The following is a 22,359-nucleotide window of genomic DNA, read 5'->3' as shown; positions in this document are numbered from 1 at the left end:
ACATATTTTTCCAATACCTAATGTGTTATATTTTATTATGGTAAAAATGTCTAGTGACATTTCTTATGTACTACATAATTAGTAATGTGATTTGCTTGTGAAGTTTGCAGTCAAATTGCTTGTGAATGGAAATTGGAATTCACAGGGGGCCTGAAGGGGGAGAGGCACTGGTGGCAGGGGCATCCCTCTTGCCAGTGGGACCCATGGATGCCTTCCCCACCTGGCCCATGGGGCACTCTTTTTTTTGCGTGAGGCCATTGCTCAACAACTTGGGAGAGCTGGTTACCGGCATTCAGGAGAAAGCTGAACTCCTGAATGACTACTTCACCTTGGTCTTTCACCGGACCAAGGAGAAAACAATGCCAGGTAGAGTACAGGATGAGCATGGTAGGAATAATTGCCTTCCTACTATTGCTGTAGAATTGGTGTATGCCAGTTAAAAAAATTAGATATATGCAAGTCAGCGGGACTAAATGATCTTTATCCAAGAGTGCTGAAGGAGGTGGCTGAAGTCATTGAGGAACCCCTTGTGAAACTCTTCTACAACTCATGGCACTCTGGAGAAGTTTCTGAGGACTGGAAGAGGGCCAATGTTGTGCCCATCCACAAGAAGGGCAGAAGGAAGAACCTGGGTAACTATAGGCCAGTCAGCCTAACTTCCATCCTAGGGAAAACGCTAGAAAAGTTCATCAAGGAGTTTATCTGTGATAAGCTTGCAGAAGGTAAGATTCTGAATGACAGCCAGCATGGCTTCATTGCGGGAAGGTTTTGTCTTACCAACCTCATCTCCTTCTATGACCAGGTAACTCGCCACCTGGACATGAGGGAGCAGGTTGACTTTGAAAAGGCCTTTGATTGAGTACCCCATGATGTCCTTCTGAGAAAATTGGAGGATTGTGGGCTTAACTCTGAGACAGTCAGGGGGGTGAGAAATTGGCTGCAGGATAGGACCCAGAGAATTGTGATGAATGGATCTGTGTCATTCTGGTGAGAAGTGGGCAGCAGTGTCCTGCAGGGGTTGGTGCTTGGTCCAGTGCTTTTCAATATCTTTATTAACAACTTGGATGTAGGGATGAAAAGCTCACTGGCCAAGTTCATGGATGACAACAAGTTATGGGGAAGCGTGGTCATGCTTGAAGATAGGCTATAGATACAGGAGGACCTAGACAGGTTAGCTGGTTGGACGGATTGGAATCTGATGAAGTTCAACATTGAGAAATGTCAAGTGTTCCACCTTGGGATGAGCAACCCCTAATGCACCTACAGGCTTGGTGGCACCAAACTGACCAGCACCATGAATGAAAGTGGCCTGGGGGTAATAATAGACCACAGTATGAATATGAGCTACCATTGCGATGGTGTAGCCAGTAGAGCAAATAATACTCTGGCATGCATCAATTGATGCATCTCCAGCAAAACCAAGGAGGTGATTCTTTTGCTCTACTCAGCACTGGTGAGACTGCAACTGGAGTACTGCATCCAGTTCTGGGCACCACACTTTAACAAGGACATGAACAAGCTTGAGAGAGTCCAAAGAAGAGCCACCTGTATGATCAGTCTTATTCAACAAGCCATATGAAGAAAGGATCTTCTGACTCTTGAGCCTCAAGAAAAGAAGGCTGAGAGGGGACCTGGTAGCAGCTTACCGCCACACTAGGGGAGTACATCAAGGGTTCGGTGAGCAATTGTTCATGAGGGCACTCAAGGGGAAAACTAGGAGTAATGGCCACAAACTCCTGGAAGACTGTTTCAGGCTCTACAGTAGGAAAAACTTCACAGTCAGGGTGCCCAGACTGTGGAATAAGCTCCCTCCAGAGGTGGTGCAATTGTCTACCCTGGAAATCTTCATGAGGAGATTGGACGGTCACCTTGCTGGGGTCACCTGACCCCCAGTTATCTTTCCTGCCTGGTGCAATGGGTTGGACCCTATGATCTTCCAAGGTCCCTTCCAGCCTTACAATCTACGAATCTACATTTTGCTGTTGGTTTCACTTGGCTTGATTGGTCTTTACTTAAGGGTTATGTTCTGTGTCCTCATGTTACAACTTTTTTCAACTAAGAAAGACTACTGACTTTTTCCCAGAGATAATATAGAGTAACACACACACAAAATAACCCAGTTCTTTTTTATTTAGGACAGTTATACACCAGATTAGGTAGATCTACTCCAAAACTGGTACTCCTGATTAACATATGTGTGAGTGAGGAGTGAAGAAATAGACCTCTCATACACATAGAACTCTTGATATTCAACATCACTTGTTTGATTTCTTGTACATAGATTAAATCCAGAGCATGGTTCAGTGTACACTCCCACACTATCCAGTATATTCAATGTGTCATTTATTTCTTCAGTTTGTATGCCGCCCATCCCAAAAAAGGCTCAGGATGGTTTACAATAAAGGAACAGGATAATTTATAAAATAGGAAGACCACAAGAGAATAAAACTGAAAAGAGACCTAGAGTATCAACATAAAATAGAGACAACCCACTAAAACAGTATTTCAGCTGTGCTTCTATCTGCTAAATGCCTGTCCAAATCAGAATCCCTTATAGCCCTTCTAAGAAATGTCCAAGCTTGAGCTGTGGCGTGCCTCAGAAAGAAGAGTTCCAGCATTGAGGAGCACAGATATGCATAGATAATAATTCGGGAATCTATCCACTACTCACAATTGATAAAGATTTTACTATTTTTTTCTAGGTATGTGTTGTTCACCATCTGTCCTTCAGCAATTTATTTTTCACTAGCATGGATAGCCATTTATTTTAGACAGTACTTTTTCTGCTTTTTGAATGGCTGACAAAATTCTTGAGCAGTAGGGAAAAAAAGCTAATAATTCATTAAAAAAATATATCTTTAAATATGCATAGTTACCTTTCTCATAAGCCAAAAAAAGGAAATAAGTCAAGCAGTTAAGATTTGTGAAAATAGGCTGTTTGAAAGGATATGAATCAAGTAGTCACTTGAAATGTGAATAGGGGTAACTGAACATTACTGTGGATTTGCGATTTCAGCTAAAGAAAAACAAATTTTTGCAAATGTTTCCACTAACCTCCCTCCCTCTCATTTTCTACCCAGCTACTATTCCTGCAAAAACTACTTTTCAGTATTTGGCCTCATGGCCTGGTAGCAGAATATTTTTATTTATTTCCTCTATTTATAAGAATTTAAATATAGGTTCACACTCACATATAAGTGAACTGAGAATGACAGCTGCCAGCCAACTTGGTGCCATTTAAAAGAAAGGGAAGGCAGGAAACCTGGTGTTAAGCAGTTTCTCTTTTCTACAGTATGATTTGTGTTAATTGAGGCAATCTGTGCCATTTGCACAATTTCTCCATGTGGTGAATTGCAGGAGGGCAATGAAAGTGCTAAGGCAGCAAAACTGTGGTCTCTGCTTTGTTCTAGTGATTGTTGCTAAAAAAGCATAAATAAAAGTTTAGATTGCTGTAAATGATCAGGGGATGATTTCTTCTTGGAGTTTTCATCTCCAGTTTGTCATCAGAATGATGTGATTTTTGTCAAACATTTATTTTGCTTTGCTGCAAGGCTTTTGTTTTTACTGGAAAAGGGGCTGCTATAATTATGGATTATTTCTTTTCCTCTGGTAGAAATCCCTTCCATATCTGATTCCTCCACAGTTTCAGCCATCTTTTTTTTTTCTCTCCCAAACCACTTTTTTTTATAATTTCCTCCCTTCTGTATTTATCCCTTCTTTTTTTTATTTTATTTTTCCTTTAGGATGTTGGTTTCTACTTTTTGTGAATGTGCCTTGCCATTTCCCAGAGTTGGCATGCTGCTTAGCATAGGAACAACCATATGATACTTACACTCTAGCAGCTTAGTAAAGTATTATGTGGGCAGAAAAAGAGGTGTTTGGGGCTGCAGCTTATTGTATAAGCTTGCAGTTTACCTGTAATCTCTTCCCACTGCCAGCTGTAGCAAGTGACACTGGGTGAACAAGGAAAGTAGGGTGTTTTTAAGAAATCACAACCTATTAAAAATGCAAATACCCTGAACATTTTTTTTTACCAAAAAATATATAGCAATTTAAGTATGGTGCAGAAAACTACCCACACCCAACTACTCTTTCAAGCTACTGAGCCTTCTTAGTGTCTGTCGTGATTTAACTTCCTCCCAAGTGAGAAGCCAAGATTGCTCTTTTGCTTTAACTATGGCTGAAAGAGGAGGTTGTATCAGCTCCCTTTAACCAGGACTCATGTGGTTAAAACACTCATCTAGGAAGTGGGAGACTGATGTTTGTTCCTTCCTATCAGGGCACCCTCCCTGGAGAGTGCACTAATCACCTGGCTGTAAACCTTTGTGCCTGCAGAATGAACTTCCCACATCTCTTGTTGATGTTTTCCATAATAGAACTATTGGGCCAAAGGGACTATGAATAGCTAAGTGGTTTGAGGACTTGCCTAGGGGAAGAAGGTCACATTTGACAGTGTATGTTTTATGTTAAATGGTGATTGGATGAAAAACAGCACATGGGATCCAGGTTTCCCCTTTCCTAGTTAAGTGCTGTAACTGCTAAGGGAAGGGAGTCATGCTTTCTACTGTGAGGGCACTAGCTGTGGAATTACCTTCTGTATAGTGATGTAGCTTCAAGGAAAGGGTGGTGTGTCTGACACAGTTACACAACCAATTAGAGTCCTTCCAGCACAGGAAACTCTATCCACTTAGGTTACTTCCACTTAGGTTATTGTTAAAAGAAAGTAACAAGTTAAAAGGAGGCTCCCTCCTCTGGGAGTCAGCTCCTGAGGAAAAAAAATCTAGCTTCTGGATCATGATCAGGGTTAGAAGTAGGTTCTGGGGTAATCCCTCTGTGGAGATGGAGGGCATATATGGCACAAGGCAACACCTTACAATAGGGGTGGGCAAAATATGGCCCATGGGCTAGGCCCAGCCTACTAGGCACTTTCATCCAGACCATGGTGCCGACCAGCAAATTGTACCCTGCCCAACCCTTCTGCCCATGAGGGTAGAAGTGAAGTGTCCACACTCCCCCCCGCCCCCCCCCGTCTCCTGCAACATACCCTATTGCATCTCACTCCTACCCTCCTAAGCAGAAGGGCTTGGCTATGCCAGCAGCAGCTTCTGGGTGGGGCTGCTGCTGCTTCTGGGAACCTGCTTGGCTTCTGCGGTCTCCCACTTACTTCAGGCAGCAGGTAGCAAAGCACAGAAGAGGTGGGGGTAGGGGCAAAGCTGCAGCTAGGTGGGAGTTTGGACCGTGGGGCTGGCAGCAGTACAAGGCACCCAGTGGGGCGGCAGCAGTGTGGAGCTCAGGTGGGCAGTGTGTGGATGTGAGAGAGGGTAGCAGGGTGTGGGGACCCCTCCTACACTCTCCCCATGGTGCACAGCCCCAGCAGGTGGTACCAGCAGCAGTAGTGGGGACTCGGGGCATTTGTGCCCGGCACAAGTGCTGGTGCCTGGTGGACATGGCCCTGTTCAACTGCAGCCTCCAATGGGGTGGCAAAGGCAGCCAGTTCCAGTGCATGAGGATCTATATACTGCATGCAAAGACCTCTATATACTGTATGCAAAGACAAATCATTAAAAAATATATATTTTTTACATTACATATTTTAATTGCATTAAAAATATATATATTTTTAATACAATTACAATATGTAATAGTAGGTGTTTGACTTTTAGTGTATGACTGTTTTTTATTTTTCTGGTTCTAATATGGCAACCACCCTCCCAAAAGAAGTATCTCAGGGGGGCAATGGGAGGGACTTCCATGGCAAAGGTCAGGGGTTAAGGGTGGGGCTTCCAGTCCCAAGATGGTGACCAGGGGGTGGGGCAACTGTCAAGGGGCAGGGCCACCTATACAGCCTTTGAAAGCTCATCAATCCTTGGTAAGTGGCACTTCACCCATAATAATTGCCTGCCTTTGATTTACAGGAATATAATGAAGACTAGCTAAACACTTCCAAAATAAACAAAGCATTAGTTTCTCTAAACTCTAAGAATAGAAAATGGTCAAAAGAATGATTCTTTTGCACGCATTCTCTGGTGGAAATCACTGATATGGATAACAGTTATGTTGCCCTTCAGCTAACAAGTCCATTCCTTGAATTTTATTTGATCAGGGAAGCTACATCAGAGTGCTGGCTGAGCGTGGTTAAATTATCGTCGCTTTTTGGCCACATCCATTTATTATTTTAAATATTTACAAGTCAATAAGAATTACTGATTATTGTTGACATTGGCAATGCATAGGGGGTGCATGTGGGTGCATGTGCACTCCAAGCGTGGCAGTGCATCCCCTGTGAAAAGGCACCGCTGACACTGCCGGCAGCGCCTGTGGGTGGTCACCGCTCACCACCCCCTCACCACTGGTGGCATCTGCAGGTGGTCTGCAATTGCCGCTGACCACTGTCAACGGTGTTGGCGGCGTCTGTGGGTGGTCACTGACTGCTGGTCCACACTTGCCACCCCCCAGTTGGCACTCGCTACCCTCCCCACTCCACTGCCGACAGTGCTGCGGTCACCTGCAGGAGCTCCCCGCTTGCTGCTGCCATGCTCCTATAGCCGACAATGCTGCTGCCACCTGCAGTAACTTGCCATGTCCCCACAGCCACCGTGGGCACTCAGTGCTCATGAATGTGGATACAAGTTAGGACACTGTCTTAAAAAATAATAAATGTCTATTCTATCTCCCTATCACTACAACCTTGAAAAATGTTTAAAATATTTGAGTTGGTTAAACAGAAGAGGTTGGGAAAGAAATGAGTTTATGCAGAGATGAGCTGTGAATCTCTTTGCAAATTGTGGTTTGAGGGTTGAATAAAGCATGAATGGAAATATCTGCAGTTTCAGAAAACAATTAGCACATCCCACAATTGAGAACACAGCATACTTCTTAAATAGGAATTGTTGCATTTCTTTCTTTTTTTCTTTTTGTTTTTTGGAAGCTAATTAACTTCACTGCTTTGTGGCAGAAAATTAAAACTAGCAGAGTTTTTTCTGTTTTGTTTTTTTAAATGCCTGGAACAAAAATAGAAATCTCAAATCAGCTCTTTCCTCTGTAATATTTTCTTATGCCCTAAAGGAGAATTAGAGAAGGTGTAAACAAAACCAGTTCTTTCTTTTTATGTTTAAATTATTTCAGGTTTACTTTCCAGGCTTTTGTTTTCAGGCTTGTCTGTCTTTTCTTCATGAAATCTTTCCATCTTTTTCAGTTATCCATTCTCTCTTCTCTTGGTCTTATTTCCTCCCACATTTTTCTGAAAGTTTTCCCACTGCTATTCAATGGCCTGATTCACTTCCTCTCAAAGCTTTCCAAATTCCAACATATGCAGTAATACAATGTCTTGGCACCTTTCGGGGGGGGGGGGGGGGGGAATGTTATGATGCTGGAGTGTTATAAAATCCAACACAGAATTTAGCTAAGTAACAAACTTACTCTTAACTTAACTCTGACTGGCAGGGTTGTGAAGGTATGAAAACAGCTTGATGCATTGGTGTCTGTCTGAACAGCACACATATGGCCCATTCAAGCAAAGAATTATGACAAATGTGTCCAACTTCAAGAATTCCTGTCATCCTCACTGTTGTCACTAGGAGTTAGGCAAGTCAGTGTTTTTGAAACTCCCACCAGAATCCAAATGATCAGAAGGTATTTAGTCACTCAGCCTCCAATTCAATGAAAGTTAGGCAGTTAAGCATATATCCCCAGAAGTATTTATGTGCTTCTCTGTAACGTAAAAAATAATCAAAACTTTCAGTATGTAAGTTAGTGCCACTAAATAGAAATGATAGCTGTTTTAACTCTTTTATTTCCTGGCGGTTGTGCATAACTCACAGCTATTCAAACTTTAGGCAGTTTTTGATATCTTTGGGGAATGGGGCAGGGGAGGGAGATCCCTAGATAGACCATTAGGATGAGTCATGATGTTCATTTAGAGTTTTCCCAACTCCTCTTGCAATACACAACTGGGGAAAAAAGTGAGTCATTATTAGACCCTAAATGAATTCACTATGACTGTGTTCATTCTTTTTTCACATGTGCCCTCTGCTGCAGATAGTCTACTTTATTTTTATTTTTTCTACCAATTTATTGGAAGTAATGTTCCCAGAAGCTCTATATAATTAAAGTAAGTATGTAGATTATATAGAGCAGATACAACATTAACTCACAGGCAACATGGAGCCACGTGCCCAAGGAGGAGTTTCTAATTGTGTGTGTTATTTATTTTTACCTTCTTGGAGATGATGTCCCTTTTTTAAATGAGGAAGGAATGTACTGGTTGCATGTTGGCAGTATGCTTCATGTAAAGCACCCAGTCTAGACTGTGGCAGAGTCAAAGTAGTGGCAGTGATAGTCTACCATCTCTTCTACTTGCCTTTGCTGCACCAAGCATCCCATCATATAAGAGGGTCTTCTGCTTTCCTTCAGGCAGCGATTCCAATTGTGGGTAACTTCAAATAGGCAAAGGATGAAACGGTCCTTGCTTCTGCTTGAGGCCTAGGCCCAGTCTGGTTTTAAGTTACCACTGGGAAATGTATGTGGAAAGAAAAACTTAAAAAAACATTTACTTAAGCATTTGTGGAAGAAACTTGCTTCTAAGGACTCTGTTCATCTAGTCAGGAGGCAGACACCTATACCATGTGACTGATGAATTTATTTCTTTAGGCTTGCTGATTGAGTTGTTGCACAAATAATTTTAAATTAGTTGCAGCTAGACTAATTGGGGTTTAATGGCTGTTAATATCCATGCAATGACTGGTAGATCCATTCTTTTTCTATTCAGTGCCACGGCCATTCTTTCTTCACTTCAGGTAGAGGGAAAAATCAAGTAATAAATAACTTTTTGTTTTCTCTCTCCTTGTGAAACATTAATTTTTCTTCCAAATTGTTGATGAATGGAAGTCACACTTGGTTGCTCCGTTAATTCTCTAGAAAGGGAAACACAAAAAGGGTTTTTTTCAGCTCGCAGGAAAAAAAAAGATCAGTAGCATGATTTGCTACTTGTATATGGATTGTTATAGATTTAGAAGAAATGGAAAGAACTTCCTTACTTATGCTATACATATAATACAATGTAATATGCATACACCAGATAGAGGGAAACCTCCCCCCGCCCCAACAAAGGTCGGGGTTTGAAGGACGTAGGTAGGAACAAGGGCACAGTGCTTCCATGCTTTGAGCTATGCTTTTGGGGTGTTTCAAAATCAGCACAGCGGGTACATCTACATGTGCGCTTTAGTGCGCAGTAGATGAAATTCATAGTTTCATAGGTGTTAGAGGCTGGAGCAGACCTTACAGATCATTGGGTCCAGCACCCCTGCACTTTGGCAGGAAAGACTGCTGGGATCAGATGACTCCAGCAAGATGGGTGTCAAGATGCTTTTTGAAGATCGCCAGGGTGGATGACTATACTGCCTCTGGGGGGAGCCTGTTCCAAACCCTTGGCACTTGATTTGTAAAGAAGTTTTTCCTTATGTCTAGCCTGAAGCAATCTTCAATCAGTTTGTGCCCCTTATTTCTTGTCTTCCCCTGGGGGCCTTGGTGAATAGATGCTCCCCAAGGCCCTGATGTACATCCACAATATACTTATAGGCTGCTACCAAGTCCTCTCTGAGTCTCCTCTTCCCCAGGCTGAACAGTCACAAGTCTTTCAGCATCTCCTCATGAATTTCCTGCGAAGTAAAGCATCACTATCTACACATGTGTGGCACTTCAGTGAGTGTCAACTGATTTACTGTGCTGCCAGATAGTACTTGTGTCTGACAAGTCTATCTGACAGTGCAGTAAATTACTTCACTTAAACACTTATGTAGAAGGTAACAGGGTTGGCTGGGACATGAGAGTGCTTCACTGCAGGGCTAGCTGGCAGGCATCCCCCATGCTGAGGCACCCTTTTGCTCCAGCCAGCCACTCCACAGCAGTTGGAGCCCCAGGGCTACCCCAGAGGGGCTCCACATGCTGTGGAGTGGCTGGCTGAAGCAGGAGCAGCCCCTGCGCTGAAGTACCCTCATGCTGCAACCAGCCCCCCGCTGCACATGGAGCCATCAGAACAGTCCTGGGCTGGCAGGATGACCTTCTGGGTTCCCTGTCAGCTCAGGCTGTTCCCATGATGCTCCATGTGGTGCACATGAATAAACTCTGGAACTAATTGCTCTGGATTTTTTTTTGTTTTTTGTTTTGTTCCTGGGCGCACATTCAAACAGTGCACCTAGGAGCTAAAATCTCCAGAGCAATAAGCTCTGGAGTTTATACATGCACATTAATTGCATGTGTAGACATGCTCAGTGAATGGCAAGATACTCAGCTTCCTGGATAGTATTATGCATCACAAATGGACCAGAGCTCCAAACTGGAACTGGGGATCCATAATGTGAGGCACTGACAAAGGTGTAGGAAGGTACTTTCTGCCCTGAAGTATGTCAGGTCTAAGTGCGGCAGGGAGGGGAGATTAATGACATGATATCCACTCCATCCTACAGAAAACCATTGGAAAAGTTGGGAATAAAAGCCATTCCTGCACCTGATGTACATTGGCATTGTAACGATCCTCAGAAGAATTCTCCTTCCCTGCTGTGTAAACAGGAAAAGAAACATAAGTTCCTAAAAAGATAGGATACCCTCAATCGTGGAAGGTACAAAGTATTTACCTAGATACTTGTGGATTTTACTTCTGTGTCCTCAGAGGCACAAAAGCCTACTTGTTTGGTAAGCAGAAATCTTTCCTAGGAGCTTGCTAATGTAACAGCTGCAGAGTTTTGCTTGGCTGCAAACTGAGTAGATGAGCTGTGCCTAAGGACTTTGCAGAGAAGGGCAGCAAAAAGTTTGCCGAGGGTGTACATCTTTCCAAATGAAGGGTGCGGTGTGCAAAATGCATGCTTTTTCTGGGGCATTTTCTCAGTGGGACCTATAGTGGGAGTTCCCCAAGGTTACTGGCACCCCGAGGATCCAGAATCTGGCACATCGCCCAGCCTAGTGTGCCGGCAAGAGTTACACTAACAAGAATCTGCAAAATCTAGATGCTCTTTTTTAAAAGGACAAGTCCATATGGCTATGTAGCTAACATTCTAAAATTTGAGTGATGTGAGCATTGGCATTGCACTCTTTGTAGCCTTCCCAAACTGTCAACAAAGAATTTTCTAGTCTTTATCAGTCTTGAGTACTGAATACAGGAGGGTGAGAGACGGGCTTAGTTTGGGGCCCAGAAAACATTTTTAGAAAGTTACATTTTGAGCCTTCCAAAACCATATGGAATAAAGTAACATTTTTAGCAAAATTAGATTTTACAAAGCACTTTTGGCCATCTTTGAGCTTTTGATATGTAAACGATATAGACACTTGAGGCATAATAGAATTTTAACTGATAAGCAGAACTAGAGTTTTAGGTGCCTGATGAGCATCCTGCCACATCTATTTTACATGAATTGGGAACATCTGAAAGACACTTGGGCTAGGTATAGATACTCAAAACGTCTGAGGCAGAATCGATTCAAGTTACTCAGTTTTCTGTAAGTGGTGTAGTTTAGATCAGTAGCAAACAGAACACACATTCACCCTTTGGTTGGGAGGTGAAGGGGAAGGGGGCAAATCTTGGACCAGGTTCCACCATTTTTAAACCAATCTGCGCACCAAACTTCTGTTCTGTTAGTTATAGAATGGTTTTGTGCCAGAACTTCTGTTCTGCTATGGGTATGGAAATTTCCAATCACTTATACCTGTAAAGTGTAATGTCTGTACCTGGCCTTTATGTAAAGCAAAAGACAACCAGGAAAAAAGTCAAACAAAAACTGTACAAGAACTCCAATGAAAGTGGCATCGACAAAAGTAACTGAACACTCAAGTTGTCTGTAGACGTGCAGGTAGGCTGCTGTGATGCTCCGTAATAACAGCATGTTGGAGCAGACTCGATTAATCAAGTCTGCTGGGATGTGGTAATTGGCATACTCCACCAGCCTGCATGCCTCATGTATTAAGACCCCTATACTTAGAAATGACAGAGGGGGTGCTTTTAACTAAAGCTCATCAAATGAGCTTTAGTTAAAGTGCCCCCACCACTATTTTGAATCATGGAGATGCTGATACATGAGATGCTGTGGGTGCTTTAATTAGAGCAATTCTCAGAGCCTTTCTAATTAAAGTGCCCCTCCCTCACCCCCATAGCACATGTTAAAATGCACTAACAACCAGATTTTCAACAGTTCCTATCACTCTGCCATCCCACTGTTCATAAGCTGCTTACCTTGAAGTTTTTACCATGTGTAGACCCAGACATGCAGCCACCCATACCTGGAACACTCATGGAAGACATCTGATCTGTGTAGGTGAAAACTGTTTTGTTGTATTGTAATTTGAATTAAATACCTGTTATCTTGAATTAATGAACAAAACTATGCTCCTGATTTTGACTAGACTAACATTTGCAATCTTGAAATTTAAAAACAGGGTTAATTAGCAGTCAAATAACAGCAAAGAACTCTTCCCTAATGAAAACTGTTTGCAGGATGGGGGATGTGTTTGTCATCTAATCTGCATCTAAACTGGTATTTTCCACAGTACTGTGGAAAAAAAATTGGAACTGTATGCACCCTTTTAAATGTGTTGACTGAGGCTGTAAATTGGATGAGATTTTTATTTAATATCTAAGTCTAAAAAGAGTTGCCAGATCTGATCATAAATATGTAATTTTGTGAAGTCTACCACAGATAATGAGAAAAATGTCAATGAGTGTTGAAATGTAGGTTTCCAATTATTTTAACAACAGTAAACTGGGTTTTCTGGATATATTTATTACATTTGTAGTTGCAGGAATAGAGCATGTGTAGAGTAACTGAAAGAGATTCCTGTCTGAATAGGAAATCAGCTTGTTCAAAGACCCAGTCATCATTGGAAAACCTATGTTTAGCTTTTGTATTAGAAATTAATCTACTCTTATGCTGTTTTGCTCTCACTGTTGTCTTTTACAGGGAGAAAATCACTCAATGGTATTCTAAGGGGAGGAATTTGCAAACCTAGTCTACCTTTGACACTGCAATAAAAGCACACTTGAAATGGCAAAGAGCTTCCTCTCTGTTTTTTTAAATGCATTTAAGGACTAAATGAAGGTAACCATCAGTTCTTGGGGTGATAACAGAGGGGGAGCAATCAATCACAATGAGGAGCAAGTGACTAATGTTTCCCCCATGAGACTGTCTGGTTGAAAGTTTTCATGCATTCCGAGGGAAATTATGAAGAGCCCCAGGGCTGAGGAAAGTACAGTAATCCTTAACTCTAAGAAAGATGTTTCTTTTAAGATAGATTGGTTACATGAAAACACTTGCATCTTAAATTGTTTTGCCATATCCAGGGTAGTGGGACAAATAGAAAGGATTTCTTCTGACTTTTAAAAAAGTTTTCTTAGGGCTTGATTGTGCAGGAGGGTGGTACAGTGGTACAGTACTCTCCACAGGGGCTCTGTGAAGTATTTTGCTTCACAGTCTGGTTCAGGTTTCTTGGAGTTTTTCTTAAAGGAAGTGCTATCTTATGTATGTGTCAGGCTTTTATGATGCCTCTCCCTTTGATCACAGGAACTGCCACTACCTTTGCCTGTATTCAGGGAGATAGATTAATGAGAAGAAGGAGAGAACAAAATGGAGCTGTTTGGTTTCTTTCATTTTCATGCTTATGGTAGAAATCCAACTTTCTAAGGTGTGCCTGGGCCCTAAAAGTCAGATTCCTGTCCAGTCTGGATATGGTTTCTTTACCTACAAAGGTAGCAAAGCAAACTGCACCTTGTAAGGACCTGTCATCTCAAATACTGGACATAACTTTTGTATGCAGTAGTCTTTATCCTAAATGACAAGACAGCTCATTCTCCAGCCCAGAATTTGTGCTATTTTTGGCATTTTTTTCATACTGTTTGGGCTGGTAAGTGTCTCTCTGTCTGATGTAAGTGAAGAGTCTGATGTTCAAACAATTGGAACAATTATCTTTTGCTGACACCTTGTAGGATGTCCCAGCATTGAGCATGCACCTGAGGTAGCGAGGAGGTGGTGTAGGCTGGAACAGACACAAATAGTGAGAATTATAAAGAACATGCAGAAACCTTCCTATTAACTAGAGATCCATATATAGCACAGCATAGTACTTTTGCTAGCTGTGCTGGATCAGGTGGAGTTGTCCATTAGGAGGCACTGCTATCTTCAGCATTTTAGATTTCTTAATTTTTTTTTTGTTTTTTTTAAATTTAAACAGAGAACAGGACAAGAAATTTCAAAATGTAGCCTGATAGCATATGCTAATACTAGAAAGTATTTAACATATACACACAAAATTGTGTATTGGAAGCTGTGTAGGCTATGTAATATGTAGTTTCTGTTTTGGTTTGCAGCTTCACATCAATGGAGTGGACAGGCCCAAATATTTTGCCCTGTAATTAAATTTAAATATAAGCATTTATGCACATGCCAGCATTGCTTTTTTGAGGGATGTTTCCTTTTAGGTAGCTGCCATAGAAAAAATGCAGAATCTATTTGCATGGTCCAAGCTTTCGATAAAGTCTATAGGATTCTCCAGTGTTATTAATCTATATGTAGCAGAGGGTAGAAACAACTGTTACGCACATCTCTCTCTCTCTTTCTCTGTCATGGACGCACACACACAAACTGTCACACACATAAAGATCCAGGACTATATCCCAGGACTGAAACACAGGCTTCTGTTAACTTAGCTAAAAAAAAACAACTTTGGCAGTAATAGTGTTCAGTTGTGGCCATGCAATAGAGTGAATAGCTCTTGCTGTCAAACTCCAAGACATAATTATAATAATAGAGTCCCAACAGAAAGATGTTGACAGTGCATGGTCTCAAAAAAATTAAGAATGGCACTATACTTTTGAGTGATAGCCACCACGTGGAGTGTATGAGGGCTATGGTTTCATTTCTTATTGATCACTATATCACCTCTCAGCTGCAGCCTGTCAACTCTCTTCTTGAAGTCTTATAAATATATATTTTAAAATATATATGATAATCAGTGGCAGTCAATTCACTTTCTCGAGTGCTTTCACTCACCTCCTCCAGGCTACTGTATTGATATCCTTTCTCTGATCTCCTAATTACATTACAAACATCTACAAGTCTGTCTTCAACTGCCTAAACAGGAAAGGAGGAAATCCTTTTAAATGGTGTATTTTATCAACCAAACACTGTTTCAGGGGTAAAAAAAGACTATACAATTCATACTGATATTAGTGATAGTCTCAAAATGCAGGCTAGAACTGTCAAAAAATCCCTTCCACCAACCTGAATAGGAGACAGCCATAGAAGGAGTGGGGCTTTTTCAAATGTAGTTCCCTGGTGAGAAAGACCTAAACTTCTTGCTGTCCTCTTGTCTCACTGGAGAACAGGCTTGCTCAGAGTGAAGGCTAAGGCAAGACTAGGTCTGAAGATAAATGACTGGTTTGAACACCCGGATCAAAGATAACAAGAAGTCCTTTTTTAAACACATAGGGAATAGAACAGAAGGCACCGAGTAATGTGGGGCCCCTGCAGGACACGCTTGGAGATCTAGTGGTTGCACCAGACAATAAAGCTGACCTCTAACGAATTCTTTGCCTCCATTTTTCCAAGCAGGGACTGGGACATCTCCCCCACCGGGATTCTGGACAGACCCAAGAGAGGCACATCCAGGCATAGGGTCTGTGAGGACCTAGTCAGGGAACTTCTGGTGGGATTGGATGTGTTCAAATCAGCAGGTCCTGATGATCTCCACCCCAGAGTGCTGAGGGAATTAGCAGAGGTCACTGCGGGACCCCTGGCACAACTTTGAGCACTCATGGCGCTCTGGCGAGGTGTCAGAGGACTGGAAAATGGCCAATGTGATCCCCATTTTCAAAAAAAGGAGGAAGGAGGACCCAGGAAACTATAGGCCCATTAGTCTTACCTCGGTCCTGGGGAAGCATTTTGAGAAAATTATCCAGGAGCACATCTGCGAGGGACCAGCAGGGGAGATTTATGCTTAGGGGCAACCAACATGGGTTCATTAGAGGCAGGTCATGTCAGACCAACCTGGTTTCCTTCTATGACCAGGTCACAGAATCCTTGATTCAGGTGTCGTGGTGGACATAGTCTTTCTGGACTTTAGGAAGACCTTCATCACTGTCTCTCACCCCATCCTCATTAAAAAATTAGGCGACTGTGGTGTCGATGCCTACACAGTCAGATGGGTCGCAAATTGACTGGAGGGCCACATCCAGAGAGTGGTCATGGACAGGTCATTTTCAAGCTGGAGAGATGTAGGCAGTGGGGTTCCCCAGGGCTCGGTCCTCAGGCCCACACTGTTCAACATCTTCATCCGCAACTTGGACAAGTGGGTGAAAAGCACCTTGTTCAAATTTGAGGATGACACTAAGATGTGGGGAGAGATGGGCATGCTAGAAGGGAGGGACAGGCTACACCTAGATATGGACAGGTTACAAGGATGGGCGGATGAGAATAGGATGGGTTTCAATACTGACAAGTGCAAGGTACTGCACCTAGGGAGGAAGAACCAGCAGCATACCTACAGGCTGGGGAACTCCCTTCTCATCGGCACGGAGGCAGAAAAGGATCTTGGAGTCGCTATTGATTCCAAGGTGAACATGGGCTGCCAATGTGAGGATGCAGTCAGTAAGGCTAATTGCATCTTGTCATGCATCCACAGACGCATCACAAGCAGGTCCAAGGAGGTGATCCTTCCCCTGTATGAGACATTGGTCATGCCACAAGTGGAGTACTGTGTCCAGTTCTGGGCACTGCACTTCAGGAGGGAGGACAGCATTGAGAGGGTCCAAAGGAGGGCCACTCACATGATCAGGGGGCAGCAGGGCAGGCCCTATGAGGAGAGGCTATGGGACCTGAACCTGTTCAGCCTCCGCAAGAGAAGGCTGAGAGGGGATCTGGTGGCCGTCTATAAACTTACCAAAGGGGACCAGCAGGCATTGGGAGAAACCCTGTTCCCCCAAGCAGTACCAGGAATAACTAGGAATAACGACCATAAGTTGACTGAGAGTAGGTTCAGGCTAGACATCAGGAAGCACTACTTGCTAGGATCCTAGCTACTGGCTAAGGAATAGAAACAACTTCCAAGGGAAGTGGTGCTCACTCCTACCCTGGATGTCTTCAAAATGCGGCTAGATAATCACCTAGCTGGGGTTATTTGACCCCAGCATTCTTTCCTGCCCATGGCAGGGGGTCAGACTTGATGACCTGCTCAGGTCCCTTCCAACCCTACCAACTATGAAACTATGAAGAGTGCCTGACATGTGTTGAAGAATGGGTGACTGGTGTCACCTTAGTCAGGGGGGGTACATGCCCCTCCACCAGTTGGATCTTGCCGACTGGGAGGGTCACTCCCACGGCTGATACCACTGACCAGGGTGGGTGGTCTCCCCATGGTCTATTGCAAGGTGGCCGACCACTCTGGCTGATCGCTGCAGTCACTTCCAGGAGTGGCTGCAGTTGCTGCCAACCCCCCATCGCCTAAGCGCTGAGTGTGGTCAGTCAGGGGGTGCACCGGTGCTCTTGGGGGTGCATGTGCACCCCCATGCACTAGCTACATGTTGCTGATATGTTGGAGCAAAAAGCACATGCTTCTGCTGCACGGAAAGCATGATGCTAGCACAAATCTGAGCTCAGGGCTAGTCAAGCATGCAAAGATGGTTTCATTTTTTAAAAATTGATTCCAAGATATGGCCTATGGGCCATATGCAGCTGACAGAGCCCCATTATCTGGCCCACAGTACTACCCCTGAGCCTGGAGTTAACCAAAATGCCACATATGACACACACCAGACTGGCCTCAGGCACAGGACATGTACCTGGGCCCCATGCACAGGGCCCAGGACATGGTGCCTGCTCTGGGACCTGAGCTTCATGTGGAGACCCCCACTGGCTGGTGTGAGAGATGCACCACCTGAGCTTCATGTGGAGACCCCCACTGGCTGGGGTGAGAGATGCACAAGACATGGTGCCCATGCCATACAGTCTGGGTCATATCCCATGTGTAGCTGGCTGTTAAGACCCCTTTGTTCAGATACTCCATTCTCAGTTTAAATTAGACTTATTTAGGTTTGGTTTCCTAATCTCTTTCAGTTAAGATGAAATAAATGTCTACACTGCCATTAGAACTGGCTAAAATCAATAAAAATAGCAGTTAAAGTTAAACCAGAACAACTTTCTCATGACCACAAGTCCTGAAAAAATGAATAGCCTTGCCTCTCTGTTTGTATTCCCTTTCCCAATAGCTTTACACTGTAGTAGAATATATTAGAGAGAGAGCTCTTTCAAAAGTAGAATTGATGTATATAGAACTTAGATATAAGATTGTTAAAAGCAAGATGTATGCATGAAATTCAGATGAAGCTGAATGTCTTTTGGATCATGCTGAATGCTTCCCTAGCATTTTGTTTAAATTCTGTGGCTGAAATGTTAACACTTAGATGCTGACTTTAAGCACCAAAATCTATCTGTAAATACTGAAAGGCCTGATTTTTCTAAATTTGCAACTCCTGTTGAAGTTAGTGAGAGTTCCAAGTGCTTAGTAATTCTTTAAAAATGCTGAAGGATTTGTTGCCTTAAAATTCAAATATTCTCACTCCTTCTTCCCAGTAAGAGTGCATCCCCACATGCAGGAGTGTGAGCTAGCAGCAGCAAAAAAGTAGTGGCACCAATTTGTGCTGCTACTTTTTACTGCTGCACACGCTCTCCTACATGTGCACTTTGTGTAGGGCAAAATGCCCTGCTTTGGGGAAATTGCCCTTTCTTCACTCCTCCTGGCTCCTGGTGTGCTCTGGCCAGCAGCCAGAGCATCTCCCAGGAGGGCCAAGCCTCCATGTGTGCCGGTGTACACTCCTGTGGTGTGTACCATGCCAGGTTTTTTTGAGGCTTTTTTTGCTACTAGGATTTTGAGGTAGCAAATTTTGTCCCCAGGCTGCAAAGTTGCAGTGCAGGGCATGTTTTAACATGCTGGGTATGCAGTTTGTGGTGCCACATAGAGGTTTGTGGTACCAGAAACTGCATGTTGTTGCAAGCCTGGATACGGCCCATCTGTTCATCCTCCTCCCAGTGAATACCTGTGGGAGGTGGGGATGCAGGGAGGGTCACTTCTAGCTCATTAGGGACTAGATAATACCATGTTCCTACTCATGCCAGAGCCTCCAAAAATGATTGTTAGCATAGAAAGAGAGGTTTTTAGGGGTTTTCACCCCCTCACCAATCTTGTGTAATGTATTATATGAATTAAGAGCAGGAAAACTACCCTAAAGGTACGTTAATTCCAGTTCAAGGGTGTCCAAACTATGGAATAAATTCCCTTCAGAGATGGTGCAATCACCTACCCTGGAAATCTTCAACAGGAAACTAGACAGTCACCTTGGTGGTGTCACCTGACCCCCAGTTATCTTTCCTGTTTGGTGCAGGGGGCTGAACTCGATGATCTTCTGAGCTCCCTTCCGACCTTCCAATCTATGAATCTATGTATGGCCTGTGTCACTCACTGGTGAATGAATGCTATAGGTCTCCTGTCAGTTTTCAGCAGGGATCCTGGTTTTCCCTGATAAAAAAATCACAATTTCTCTGAGGAAAAACCCTGATATCCATGATTTAAATGAAAAACCCCTCACTTCCTCCCACAGTCTCCCTGGCCCTGCTCAAGTCCCTCACTCGCCCCACCCCACAACCCACCCAGCCCTGCTGGTACTCCTTACCCCCCCCACCCACAGTTTCCTGCCCCCCAGCCCTGCTGGTGGGGGCCCCCAGTTGCCAGGGCTACAGGGCCAGGGACCTGGGTCCACAGCCCCCTCCCCATGGCAGAAGGTGGTGGCTGCTTCAGTGAAGCCTGGCTCCCCAACTGCTGCCTGCCTGCCGTGGGCTCAGGTGGAGGGTGGGGCCTGCTCCCAACCACTGTGTGCACTCCTGGGGGGGAGAAGGAGATCTGTGACCCCATATTTGTGCATGGGGTGGGGGCTCCTGCCCTGCTGCCCTCGCCTGGGGCATTGGCAGCCCAGTAGATGCAACCCAGCACAACAGGGGAGAGCAGGGCCGTGTGGGGATCTCTTTGCCACTGTGAGTTCTGAGCTGCCCTGGTGACATGTCCCCTGCACATGGCAGCAGCAAGGGTCACAACCCAATGCCGCCACCCCCAGTGCTGCCACGTGGGTAGGGGACGCATCATCAGGGCAGTGTGGAGCTAGCACCAGCAAGGAGGTCCCTTTGTGGCCCCACTCTGCTCTGCAGTGCCAGGTTGCACCTGCTGGGCTGTGGAGGCCCCAGGGGAGGGCAGCAGGGTGGGAGCCTGAGCCCACAGTGGGCAGCCCACACCCATCCCCACCCTGTGCACAGATCTGTGGGGCACAGGTGCCCCCCTGCCTCCCCAGGAGTGCATGCAGCGGTGGGGAGCTGGCCTCCTACCCTCTGGACAAGCTGCCCGTGTCCCTGTCCTGCTCCCCACCAGGGCCCTGTAGTCGTGCACTGCAGCCCCAGATCCAAAGCCCCATGCACTGCCTGGCTGGGCAGCAGCCCCAGACCCAGCCCTGCCCTGCCCAACTCCTTTCCTCCTTCCCTGTGGGACCTCAATCCCCGCCCTCCACTTATCTGTGGGAGCTGCTGTCCAGGCTGCCTGGCAGTGATGTCCATGTACATGCACATGGCACCCCCTGCCTGACCACTCTCCTTCCTCTCCCTCCCAGCCCCCTGCAGGCTGGAACACTGCCAGCCTGAAGAGAGCTCTTTGCAAGACTGCAAAATCCACAGGTTTCTCTGGTAAAATGAGAAATCCTCATTTTCCTCTGGTAAAGAGGAAAATCTGTGTTTTTTCTGTTTTTCCATGACAAATAGAAAACCCAGATCCCTGGTTCTCAGTCTGTTAGAGCCTTACCTAAAGGACCCAGACATATTAACTCAGCCTTCTCATGTTTAATTTTATAGATCCCCAGGTCAGTCCCTTATGTTGTCCAAAATAATAAAACTTTTGTGTGTGTGTGTTACATTTATGTGTCTCCTTTTTAATGTGTGATTTTTCACTTTATCTATGGGCTACAGAAGGGTTTAAAATACTAAAGCCAACATTTTGATTCTGTGAATAAGGCTAACATTTTGATTCTGCTCCTACTTATTTCACCTAAGCAAAGAAGTAAAGTCTTGTAAACTCCCAAGAATCACCTCTGGATACGTCATAACTTTAGGAAAATGTATGACATGCAGGATTTGGGGAATCAGAGCTATAACAATATGGGAAAAATATTAAATGTAATAACTCTTTCCTTTGTCTTAGTGACTAGATATTGTTCCTTTCAAACTTTTGCCCTTAGCCTTGGTTTATTGGCCCATGGATGAATGTCACTGTTCTCGTGCAAGCAGAAGATGAATTTTCCTACTGCACAGAAAGAATGTCAAATTGTACATGCTGTAATAAAAAGAGGGCTAAAAAGATATGGGCAGATCTAGAATGTTGTAAATGGGAGTGTGGAAGCACTGACTAGTGCTGCAGGGATGGCTGCACCTTCATTGCCAGCTTCCTCGCTCCCCCACTGGGGCAGGCAAAGCACATCCCAGGGGCATTCCACATGCATATATTATGCTGTCATGCCCCAACTCGGTGTGCACATCTGCAAATGGGAGAACCATAGAATTTCCAAGGAGCAAGCTGGAAACTCAGGGTGCTCTTGTTTTCATTTGTTCTGCAGAATCATGCCCCTGAAATGCTGGGAGTGGAAGGGGCTGGATTCTGCAGGACAACAAGCAACATCTATATTACTCAATGAAGTGGATCAGCTGTACCAAGACATAACCCAGCACAACTGGTCTTTCTTCAAGGATGATGTCTGTTTATAGACCCAGATAGTGTATAAGCGGATATCACCAGATGAAGTGGATCAGCACCAGGAGCACCTATACATGTACCCAAAGCCTGCTCCCCAACATTAGTGTACTAATTGGCATTCCCGCACTTCAAAATGGTACAGTTATAGCACCCCCACTGCTATTTTGAATCATGATTCACTGAATACATGAGATGCTATGGGTGTTTTAATTAAAGAAGCTCCTGAATGCTGCTCTAATGTTAGTGACCCCTCAACCCTGTAAAGATGACCTATGTCAGGGGTTGTCAACTGGGTATATGTGTACCCCTGGGGGTCCTTGAGAAGGCCCTAGGGGTACATACGTGTGGGTGGGCGGGGAGGGAGAGTCGCCATGCACCATCCCACGGTGCTGCACAGGCACTGCCCATCCGTCCAGACGTGGGAGTTGGAGGAAGCTCACATGCTGGGGAAGCTCACATAGAGTCACAGATTCATAGATGTTAGGGTCGGAAGAGACCTCAATAGATCATCGAGTCCGACCCCCTGCATAGGCAGGAAAGAGT

The 22,359-nt window shown here is 44.4% G+C and overlaps 1 long non-coding RNA gene across 1 annotated transcript in view; it reads left to right on the top strand.

The window, feature by feature from the left end:
* The window catches only part of LOC112550543, a 59,444-nt gene extending 46,410 nt beyond the window's left edge, over positions 1-13,034 (top strand). The window contains exons 2-4 of the long non-coding RNA XR_003094436.1: positions 10,464-10,616; positions 12,180-12,298; positions 12,945-13,034. This is a non-coding gene — a long non-coding RNA (uncharacterized LOC112550543). The remainder of the gene's footprint in view (positions 1-10,463; positions 10,617-12,179; positions 12,299-12,944) is intronic.
* The last annotated feature ends 9,325 nt before the right edge of the window (positions 13,035-22,359 follow it).

Source organism: Alligator sinensis, unplaced genomic scaffold (genome assembly GCF_000455745.1).
Source record: "Alligator sinensis unplaced genomic scaffold, ASM45574v1 scaffold796_1, whole genome shotgun sequence".
Lineage (NCBI taxonomy): Eukaryota > Metazoa > Chordata > Crocodylia > Alligatoridae > Alligator > Alligator sinensis.
This window is presented reverse-complemented; position numbering and strand designations above follow the sequence as displayed.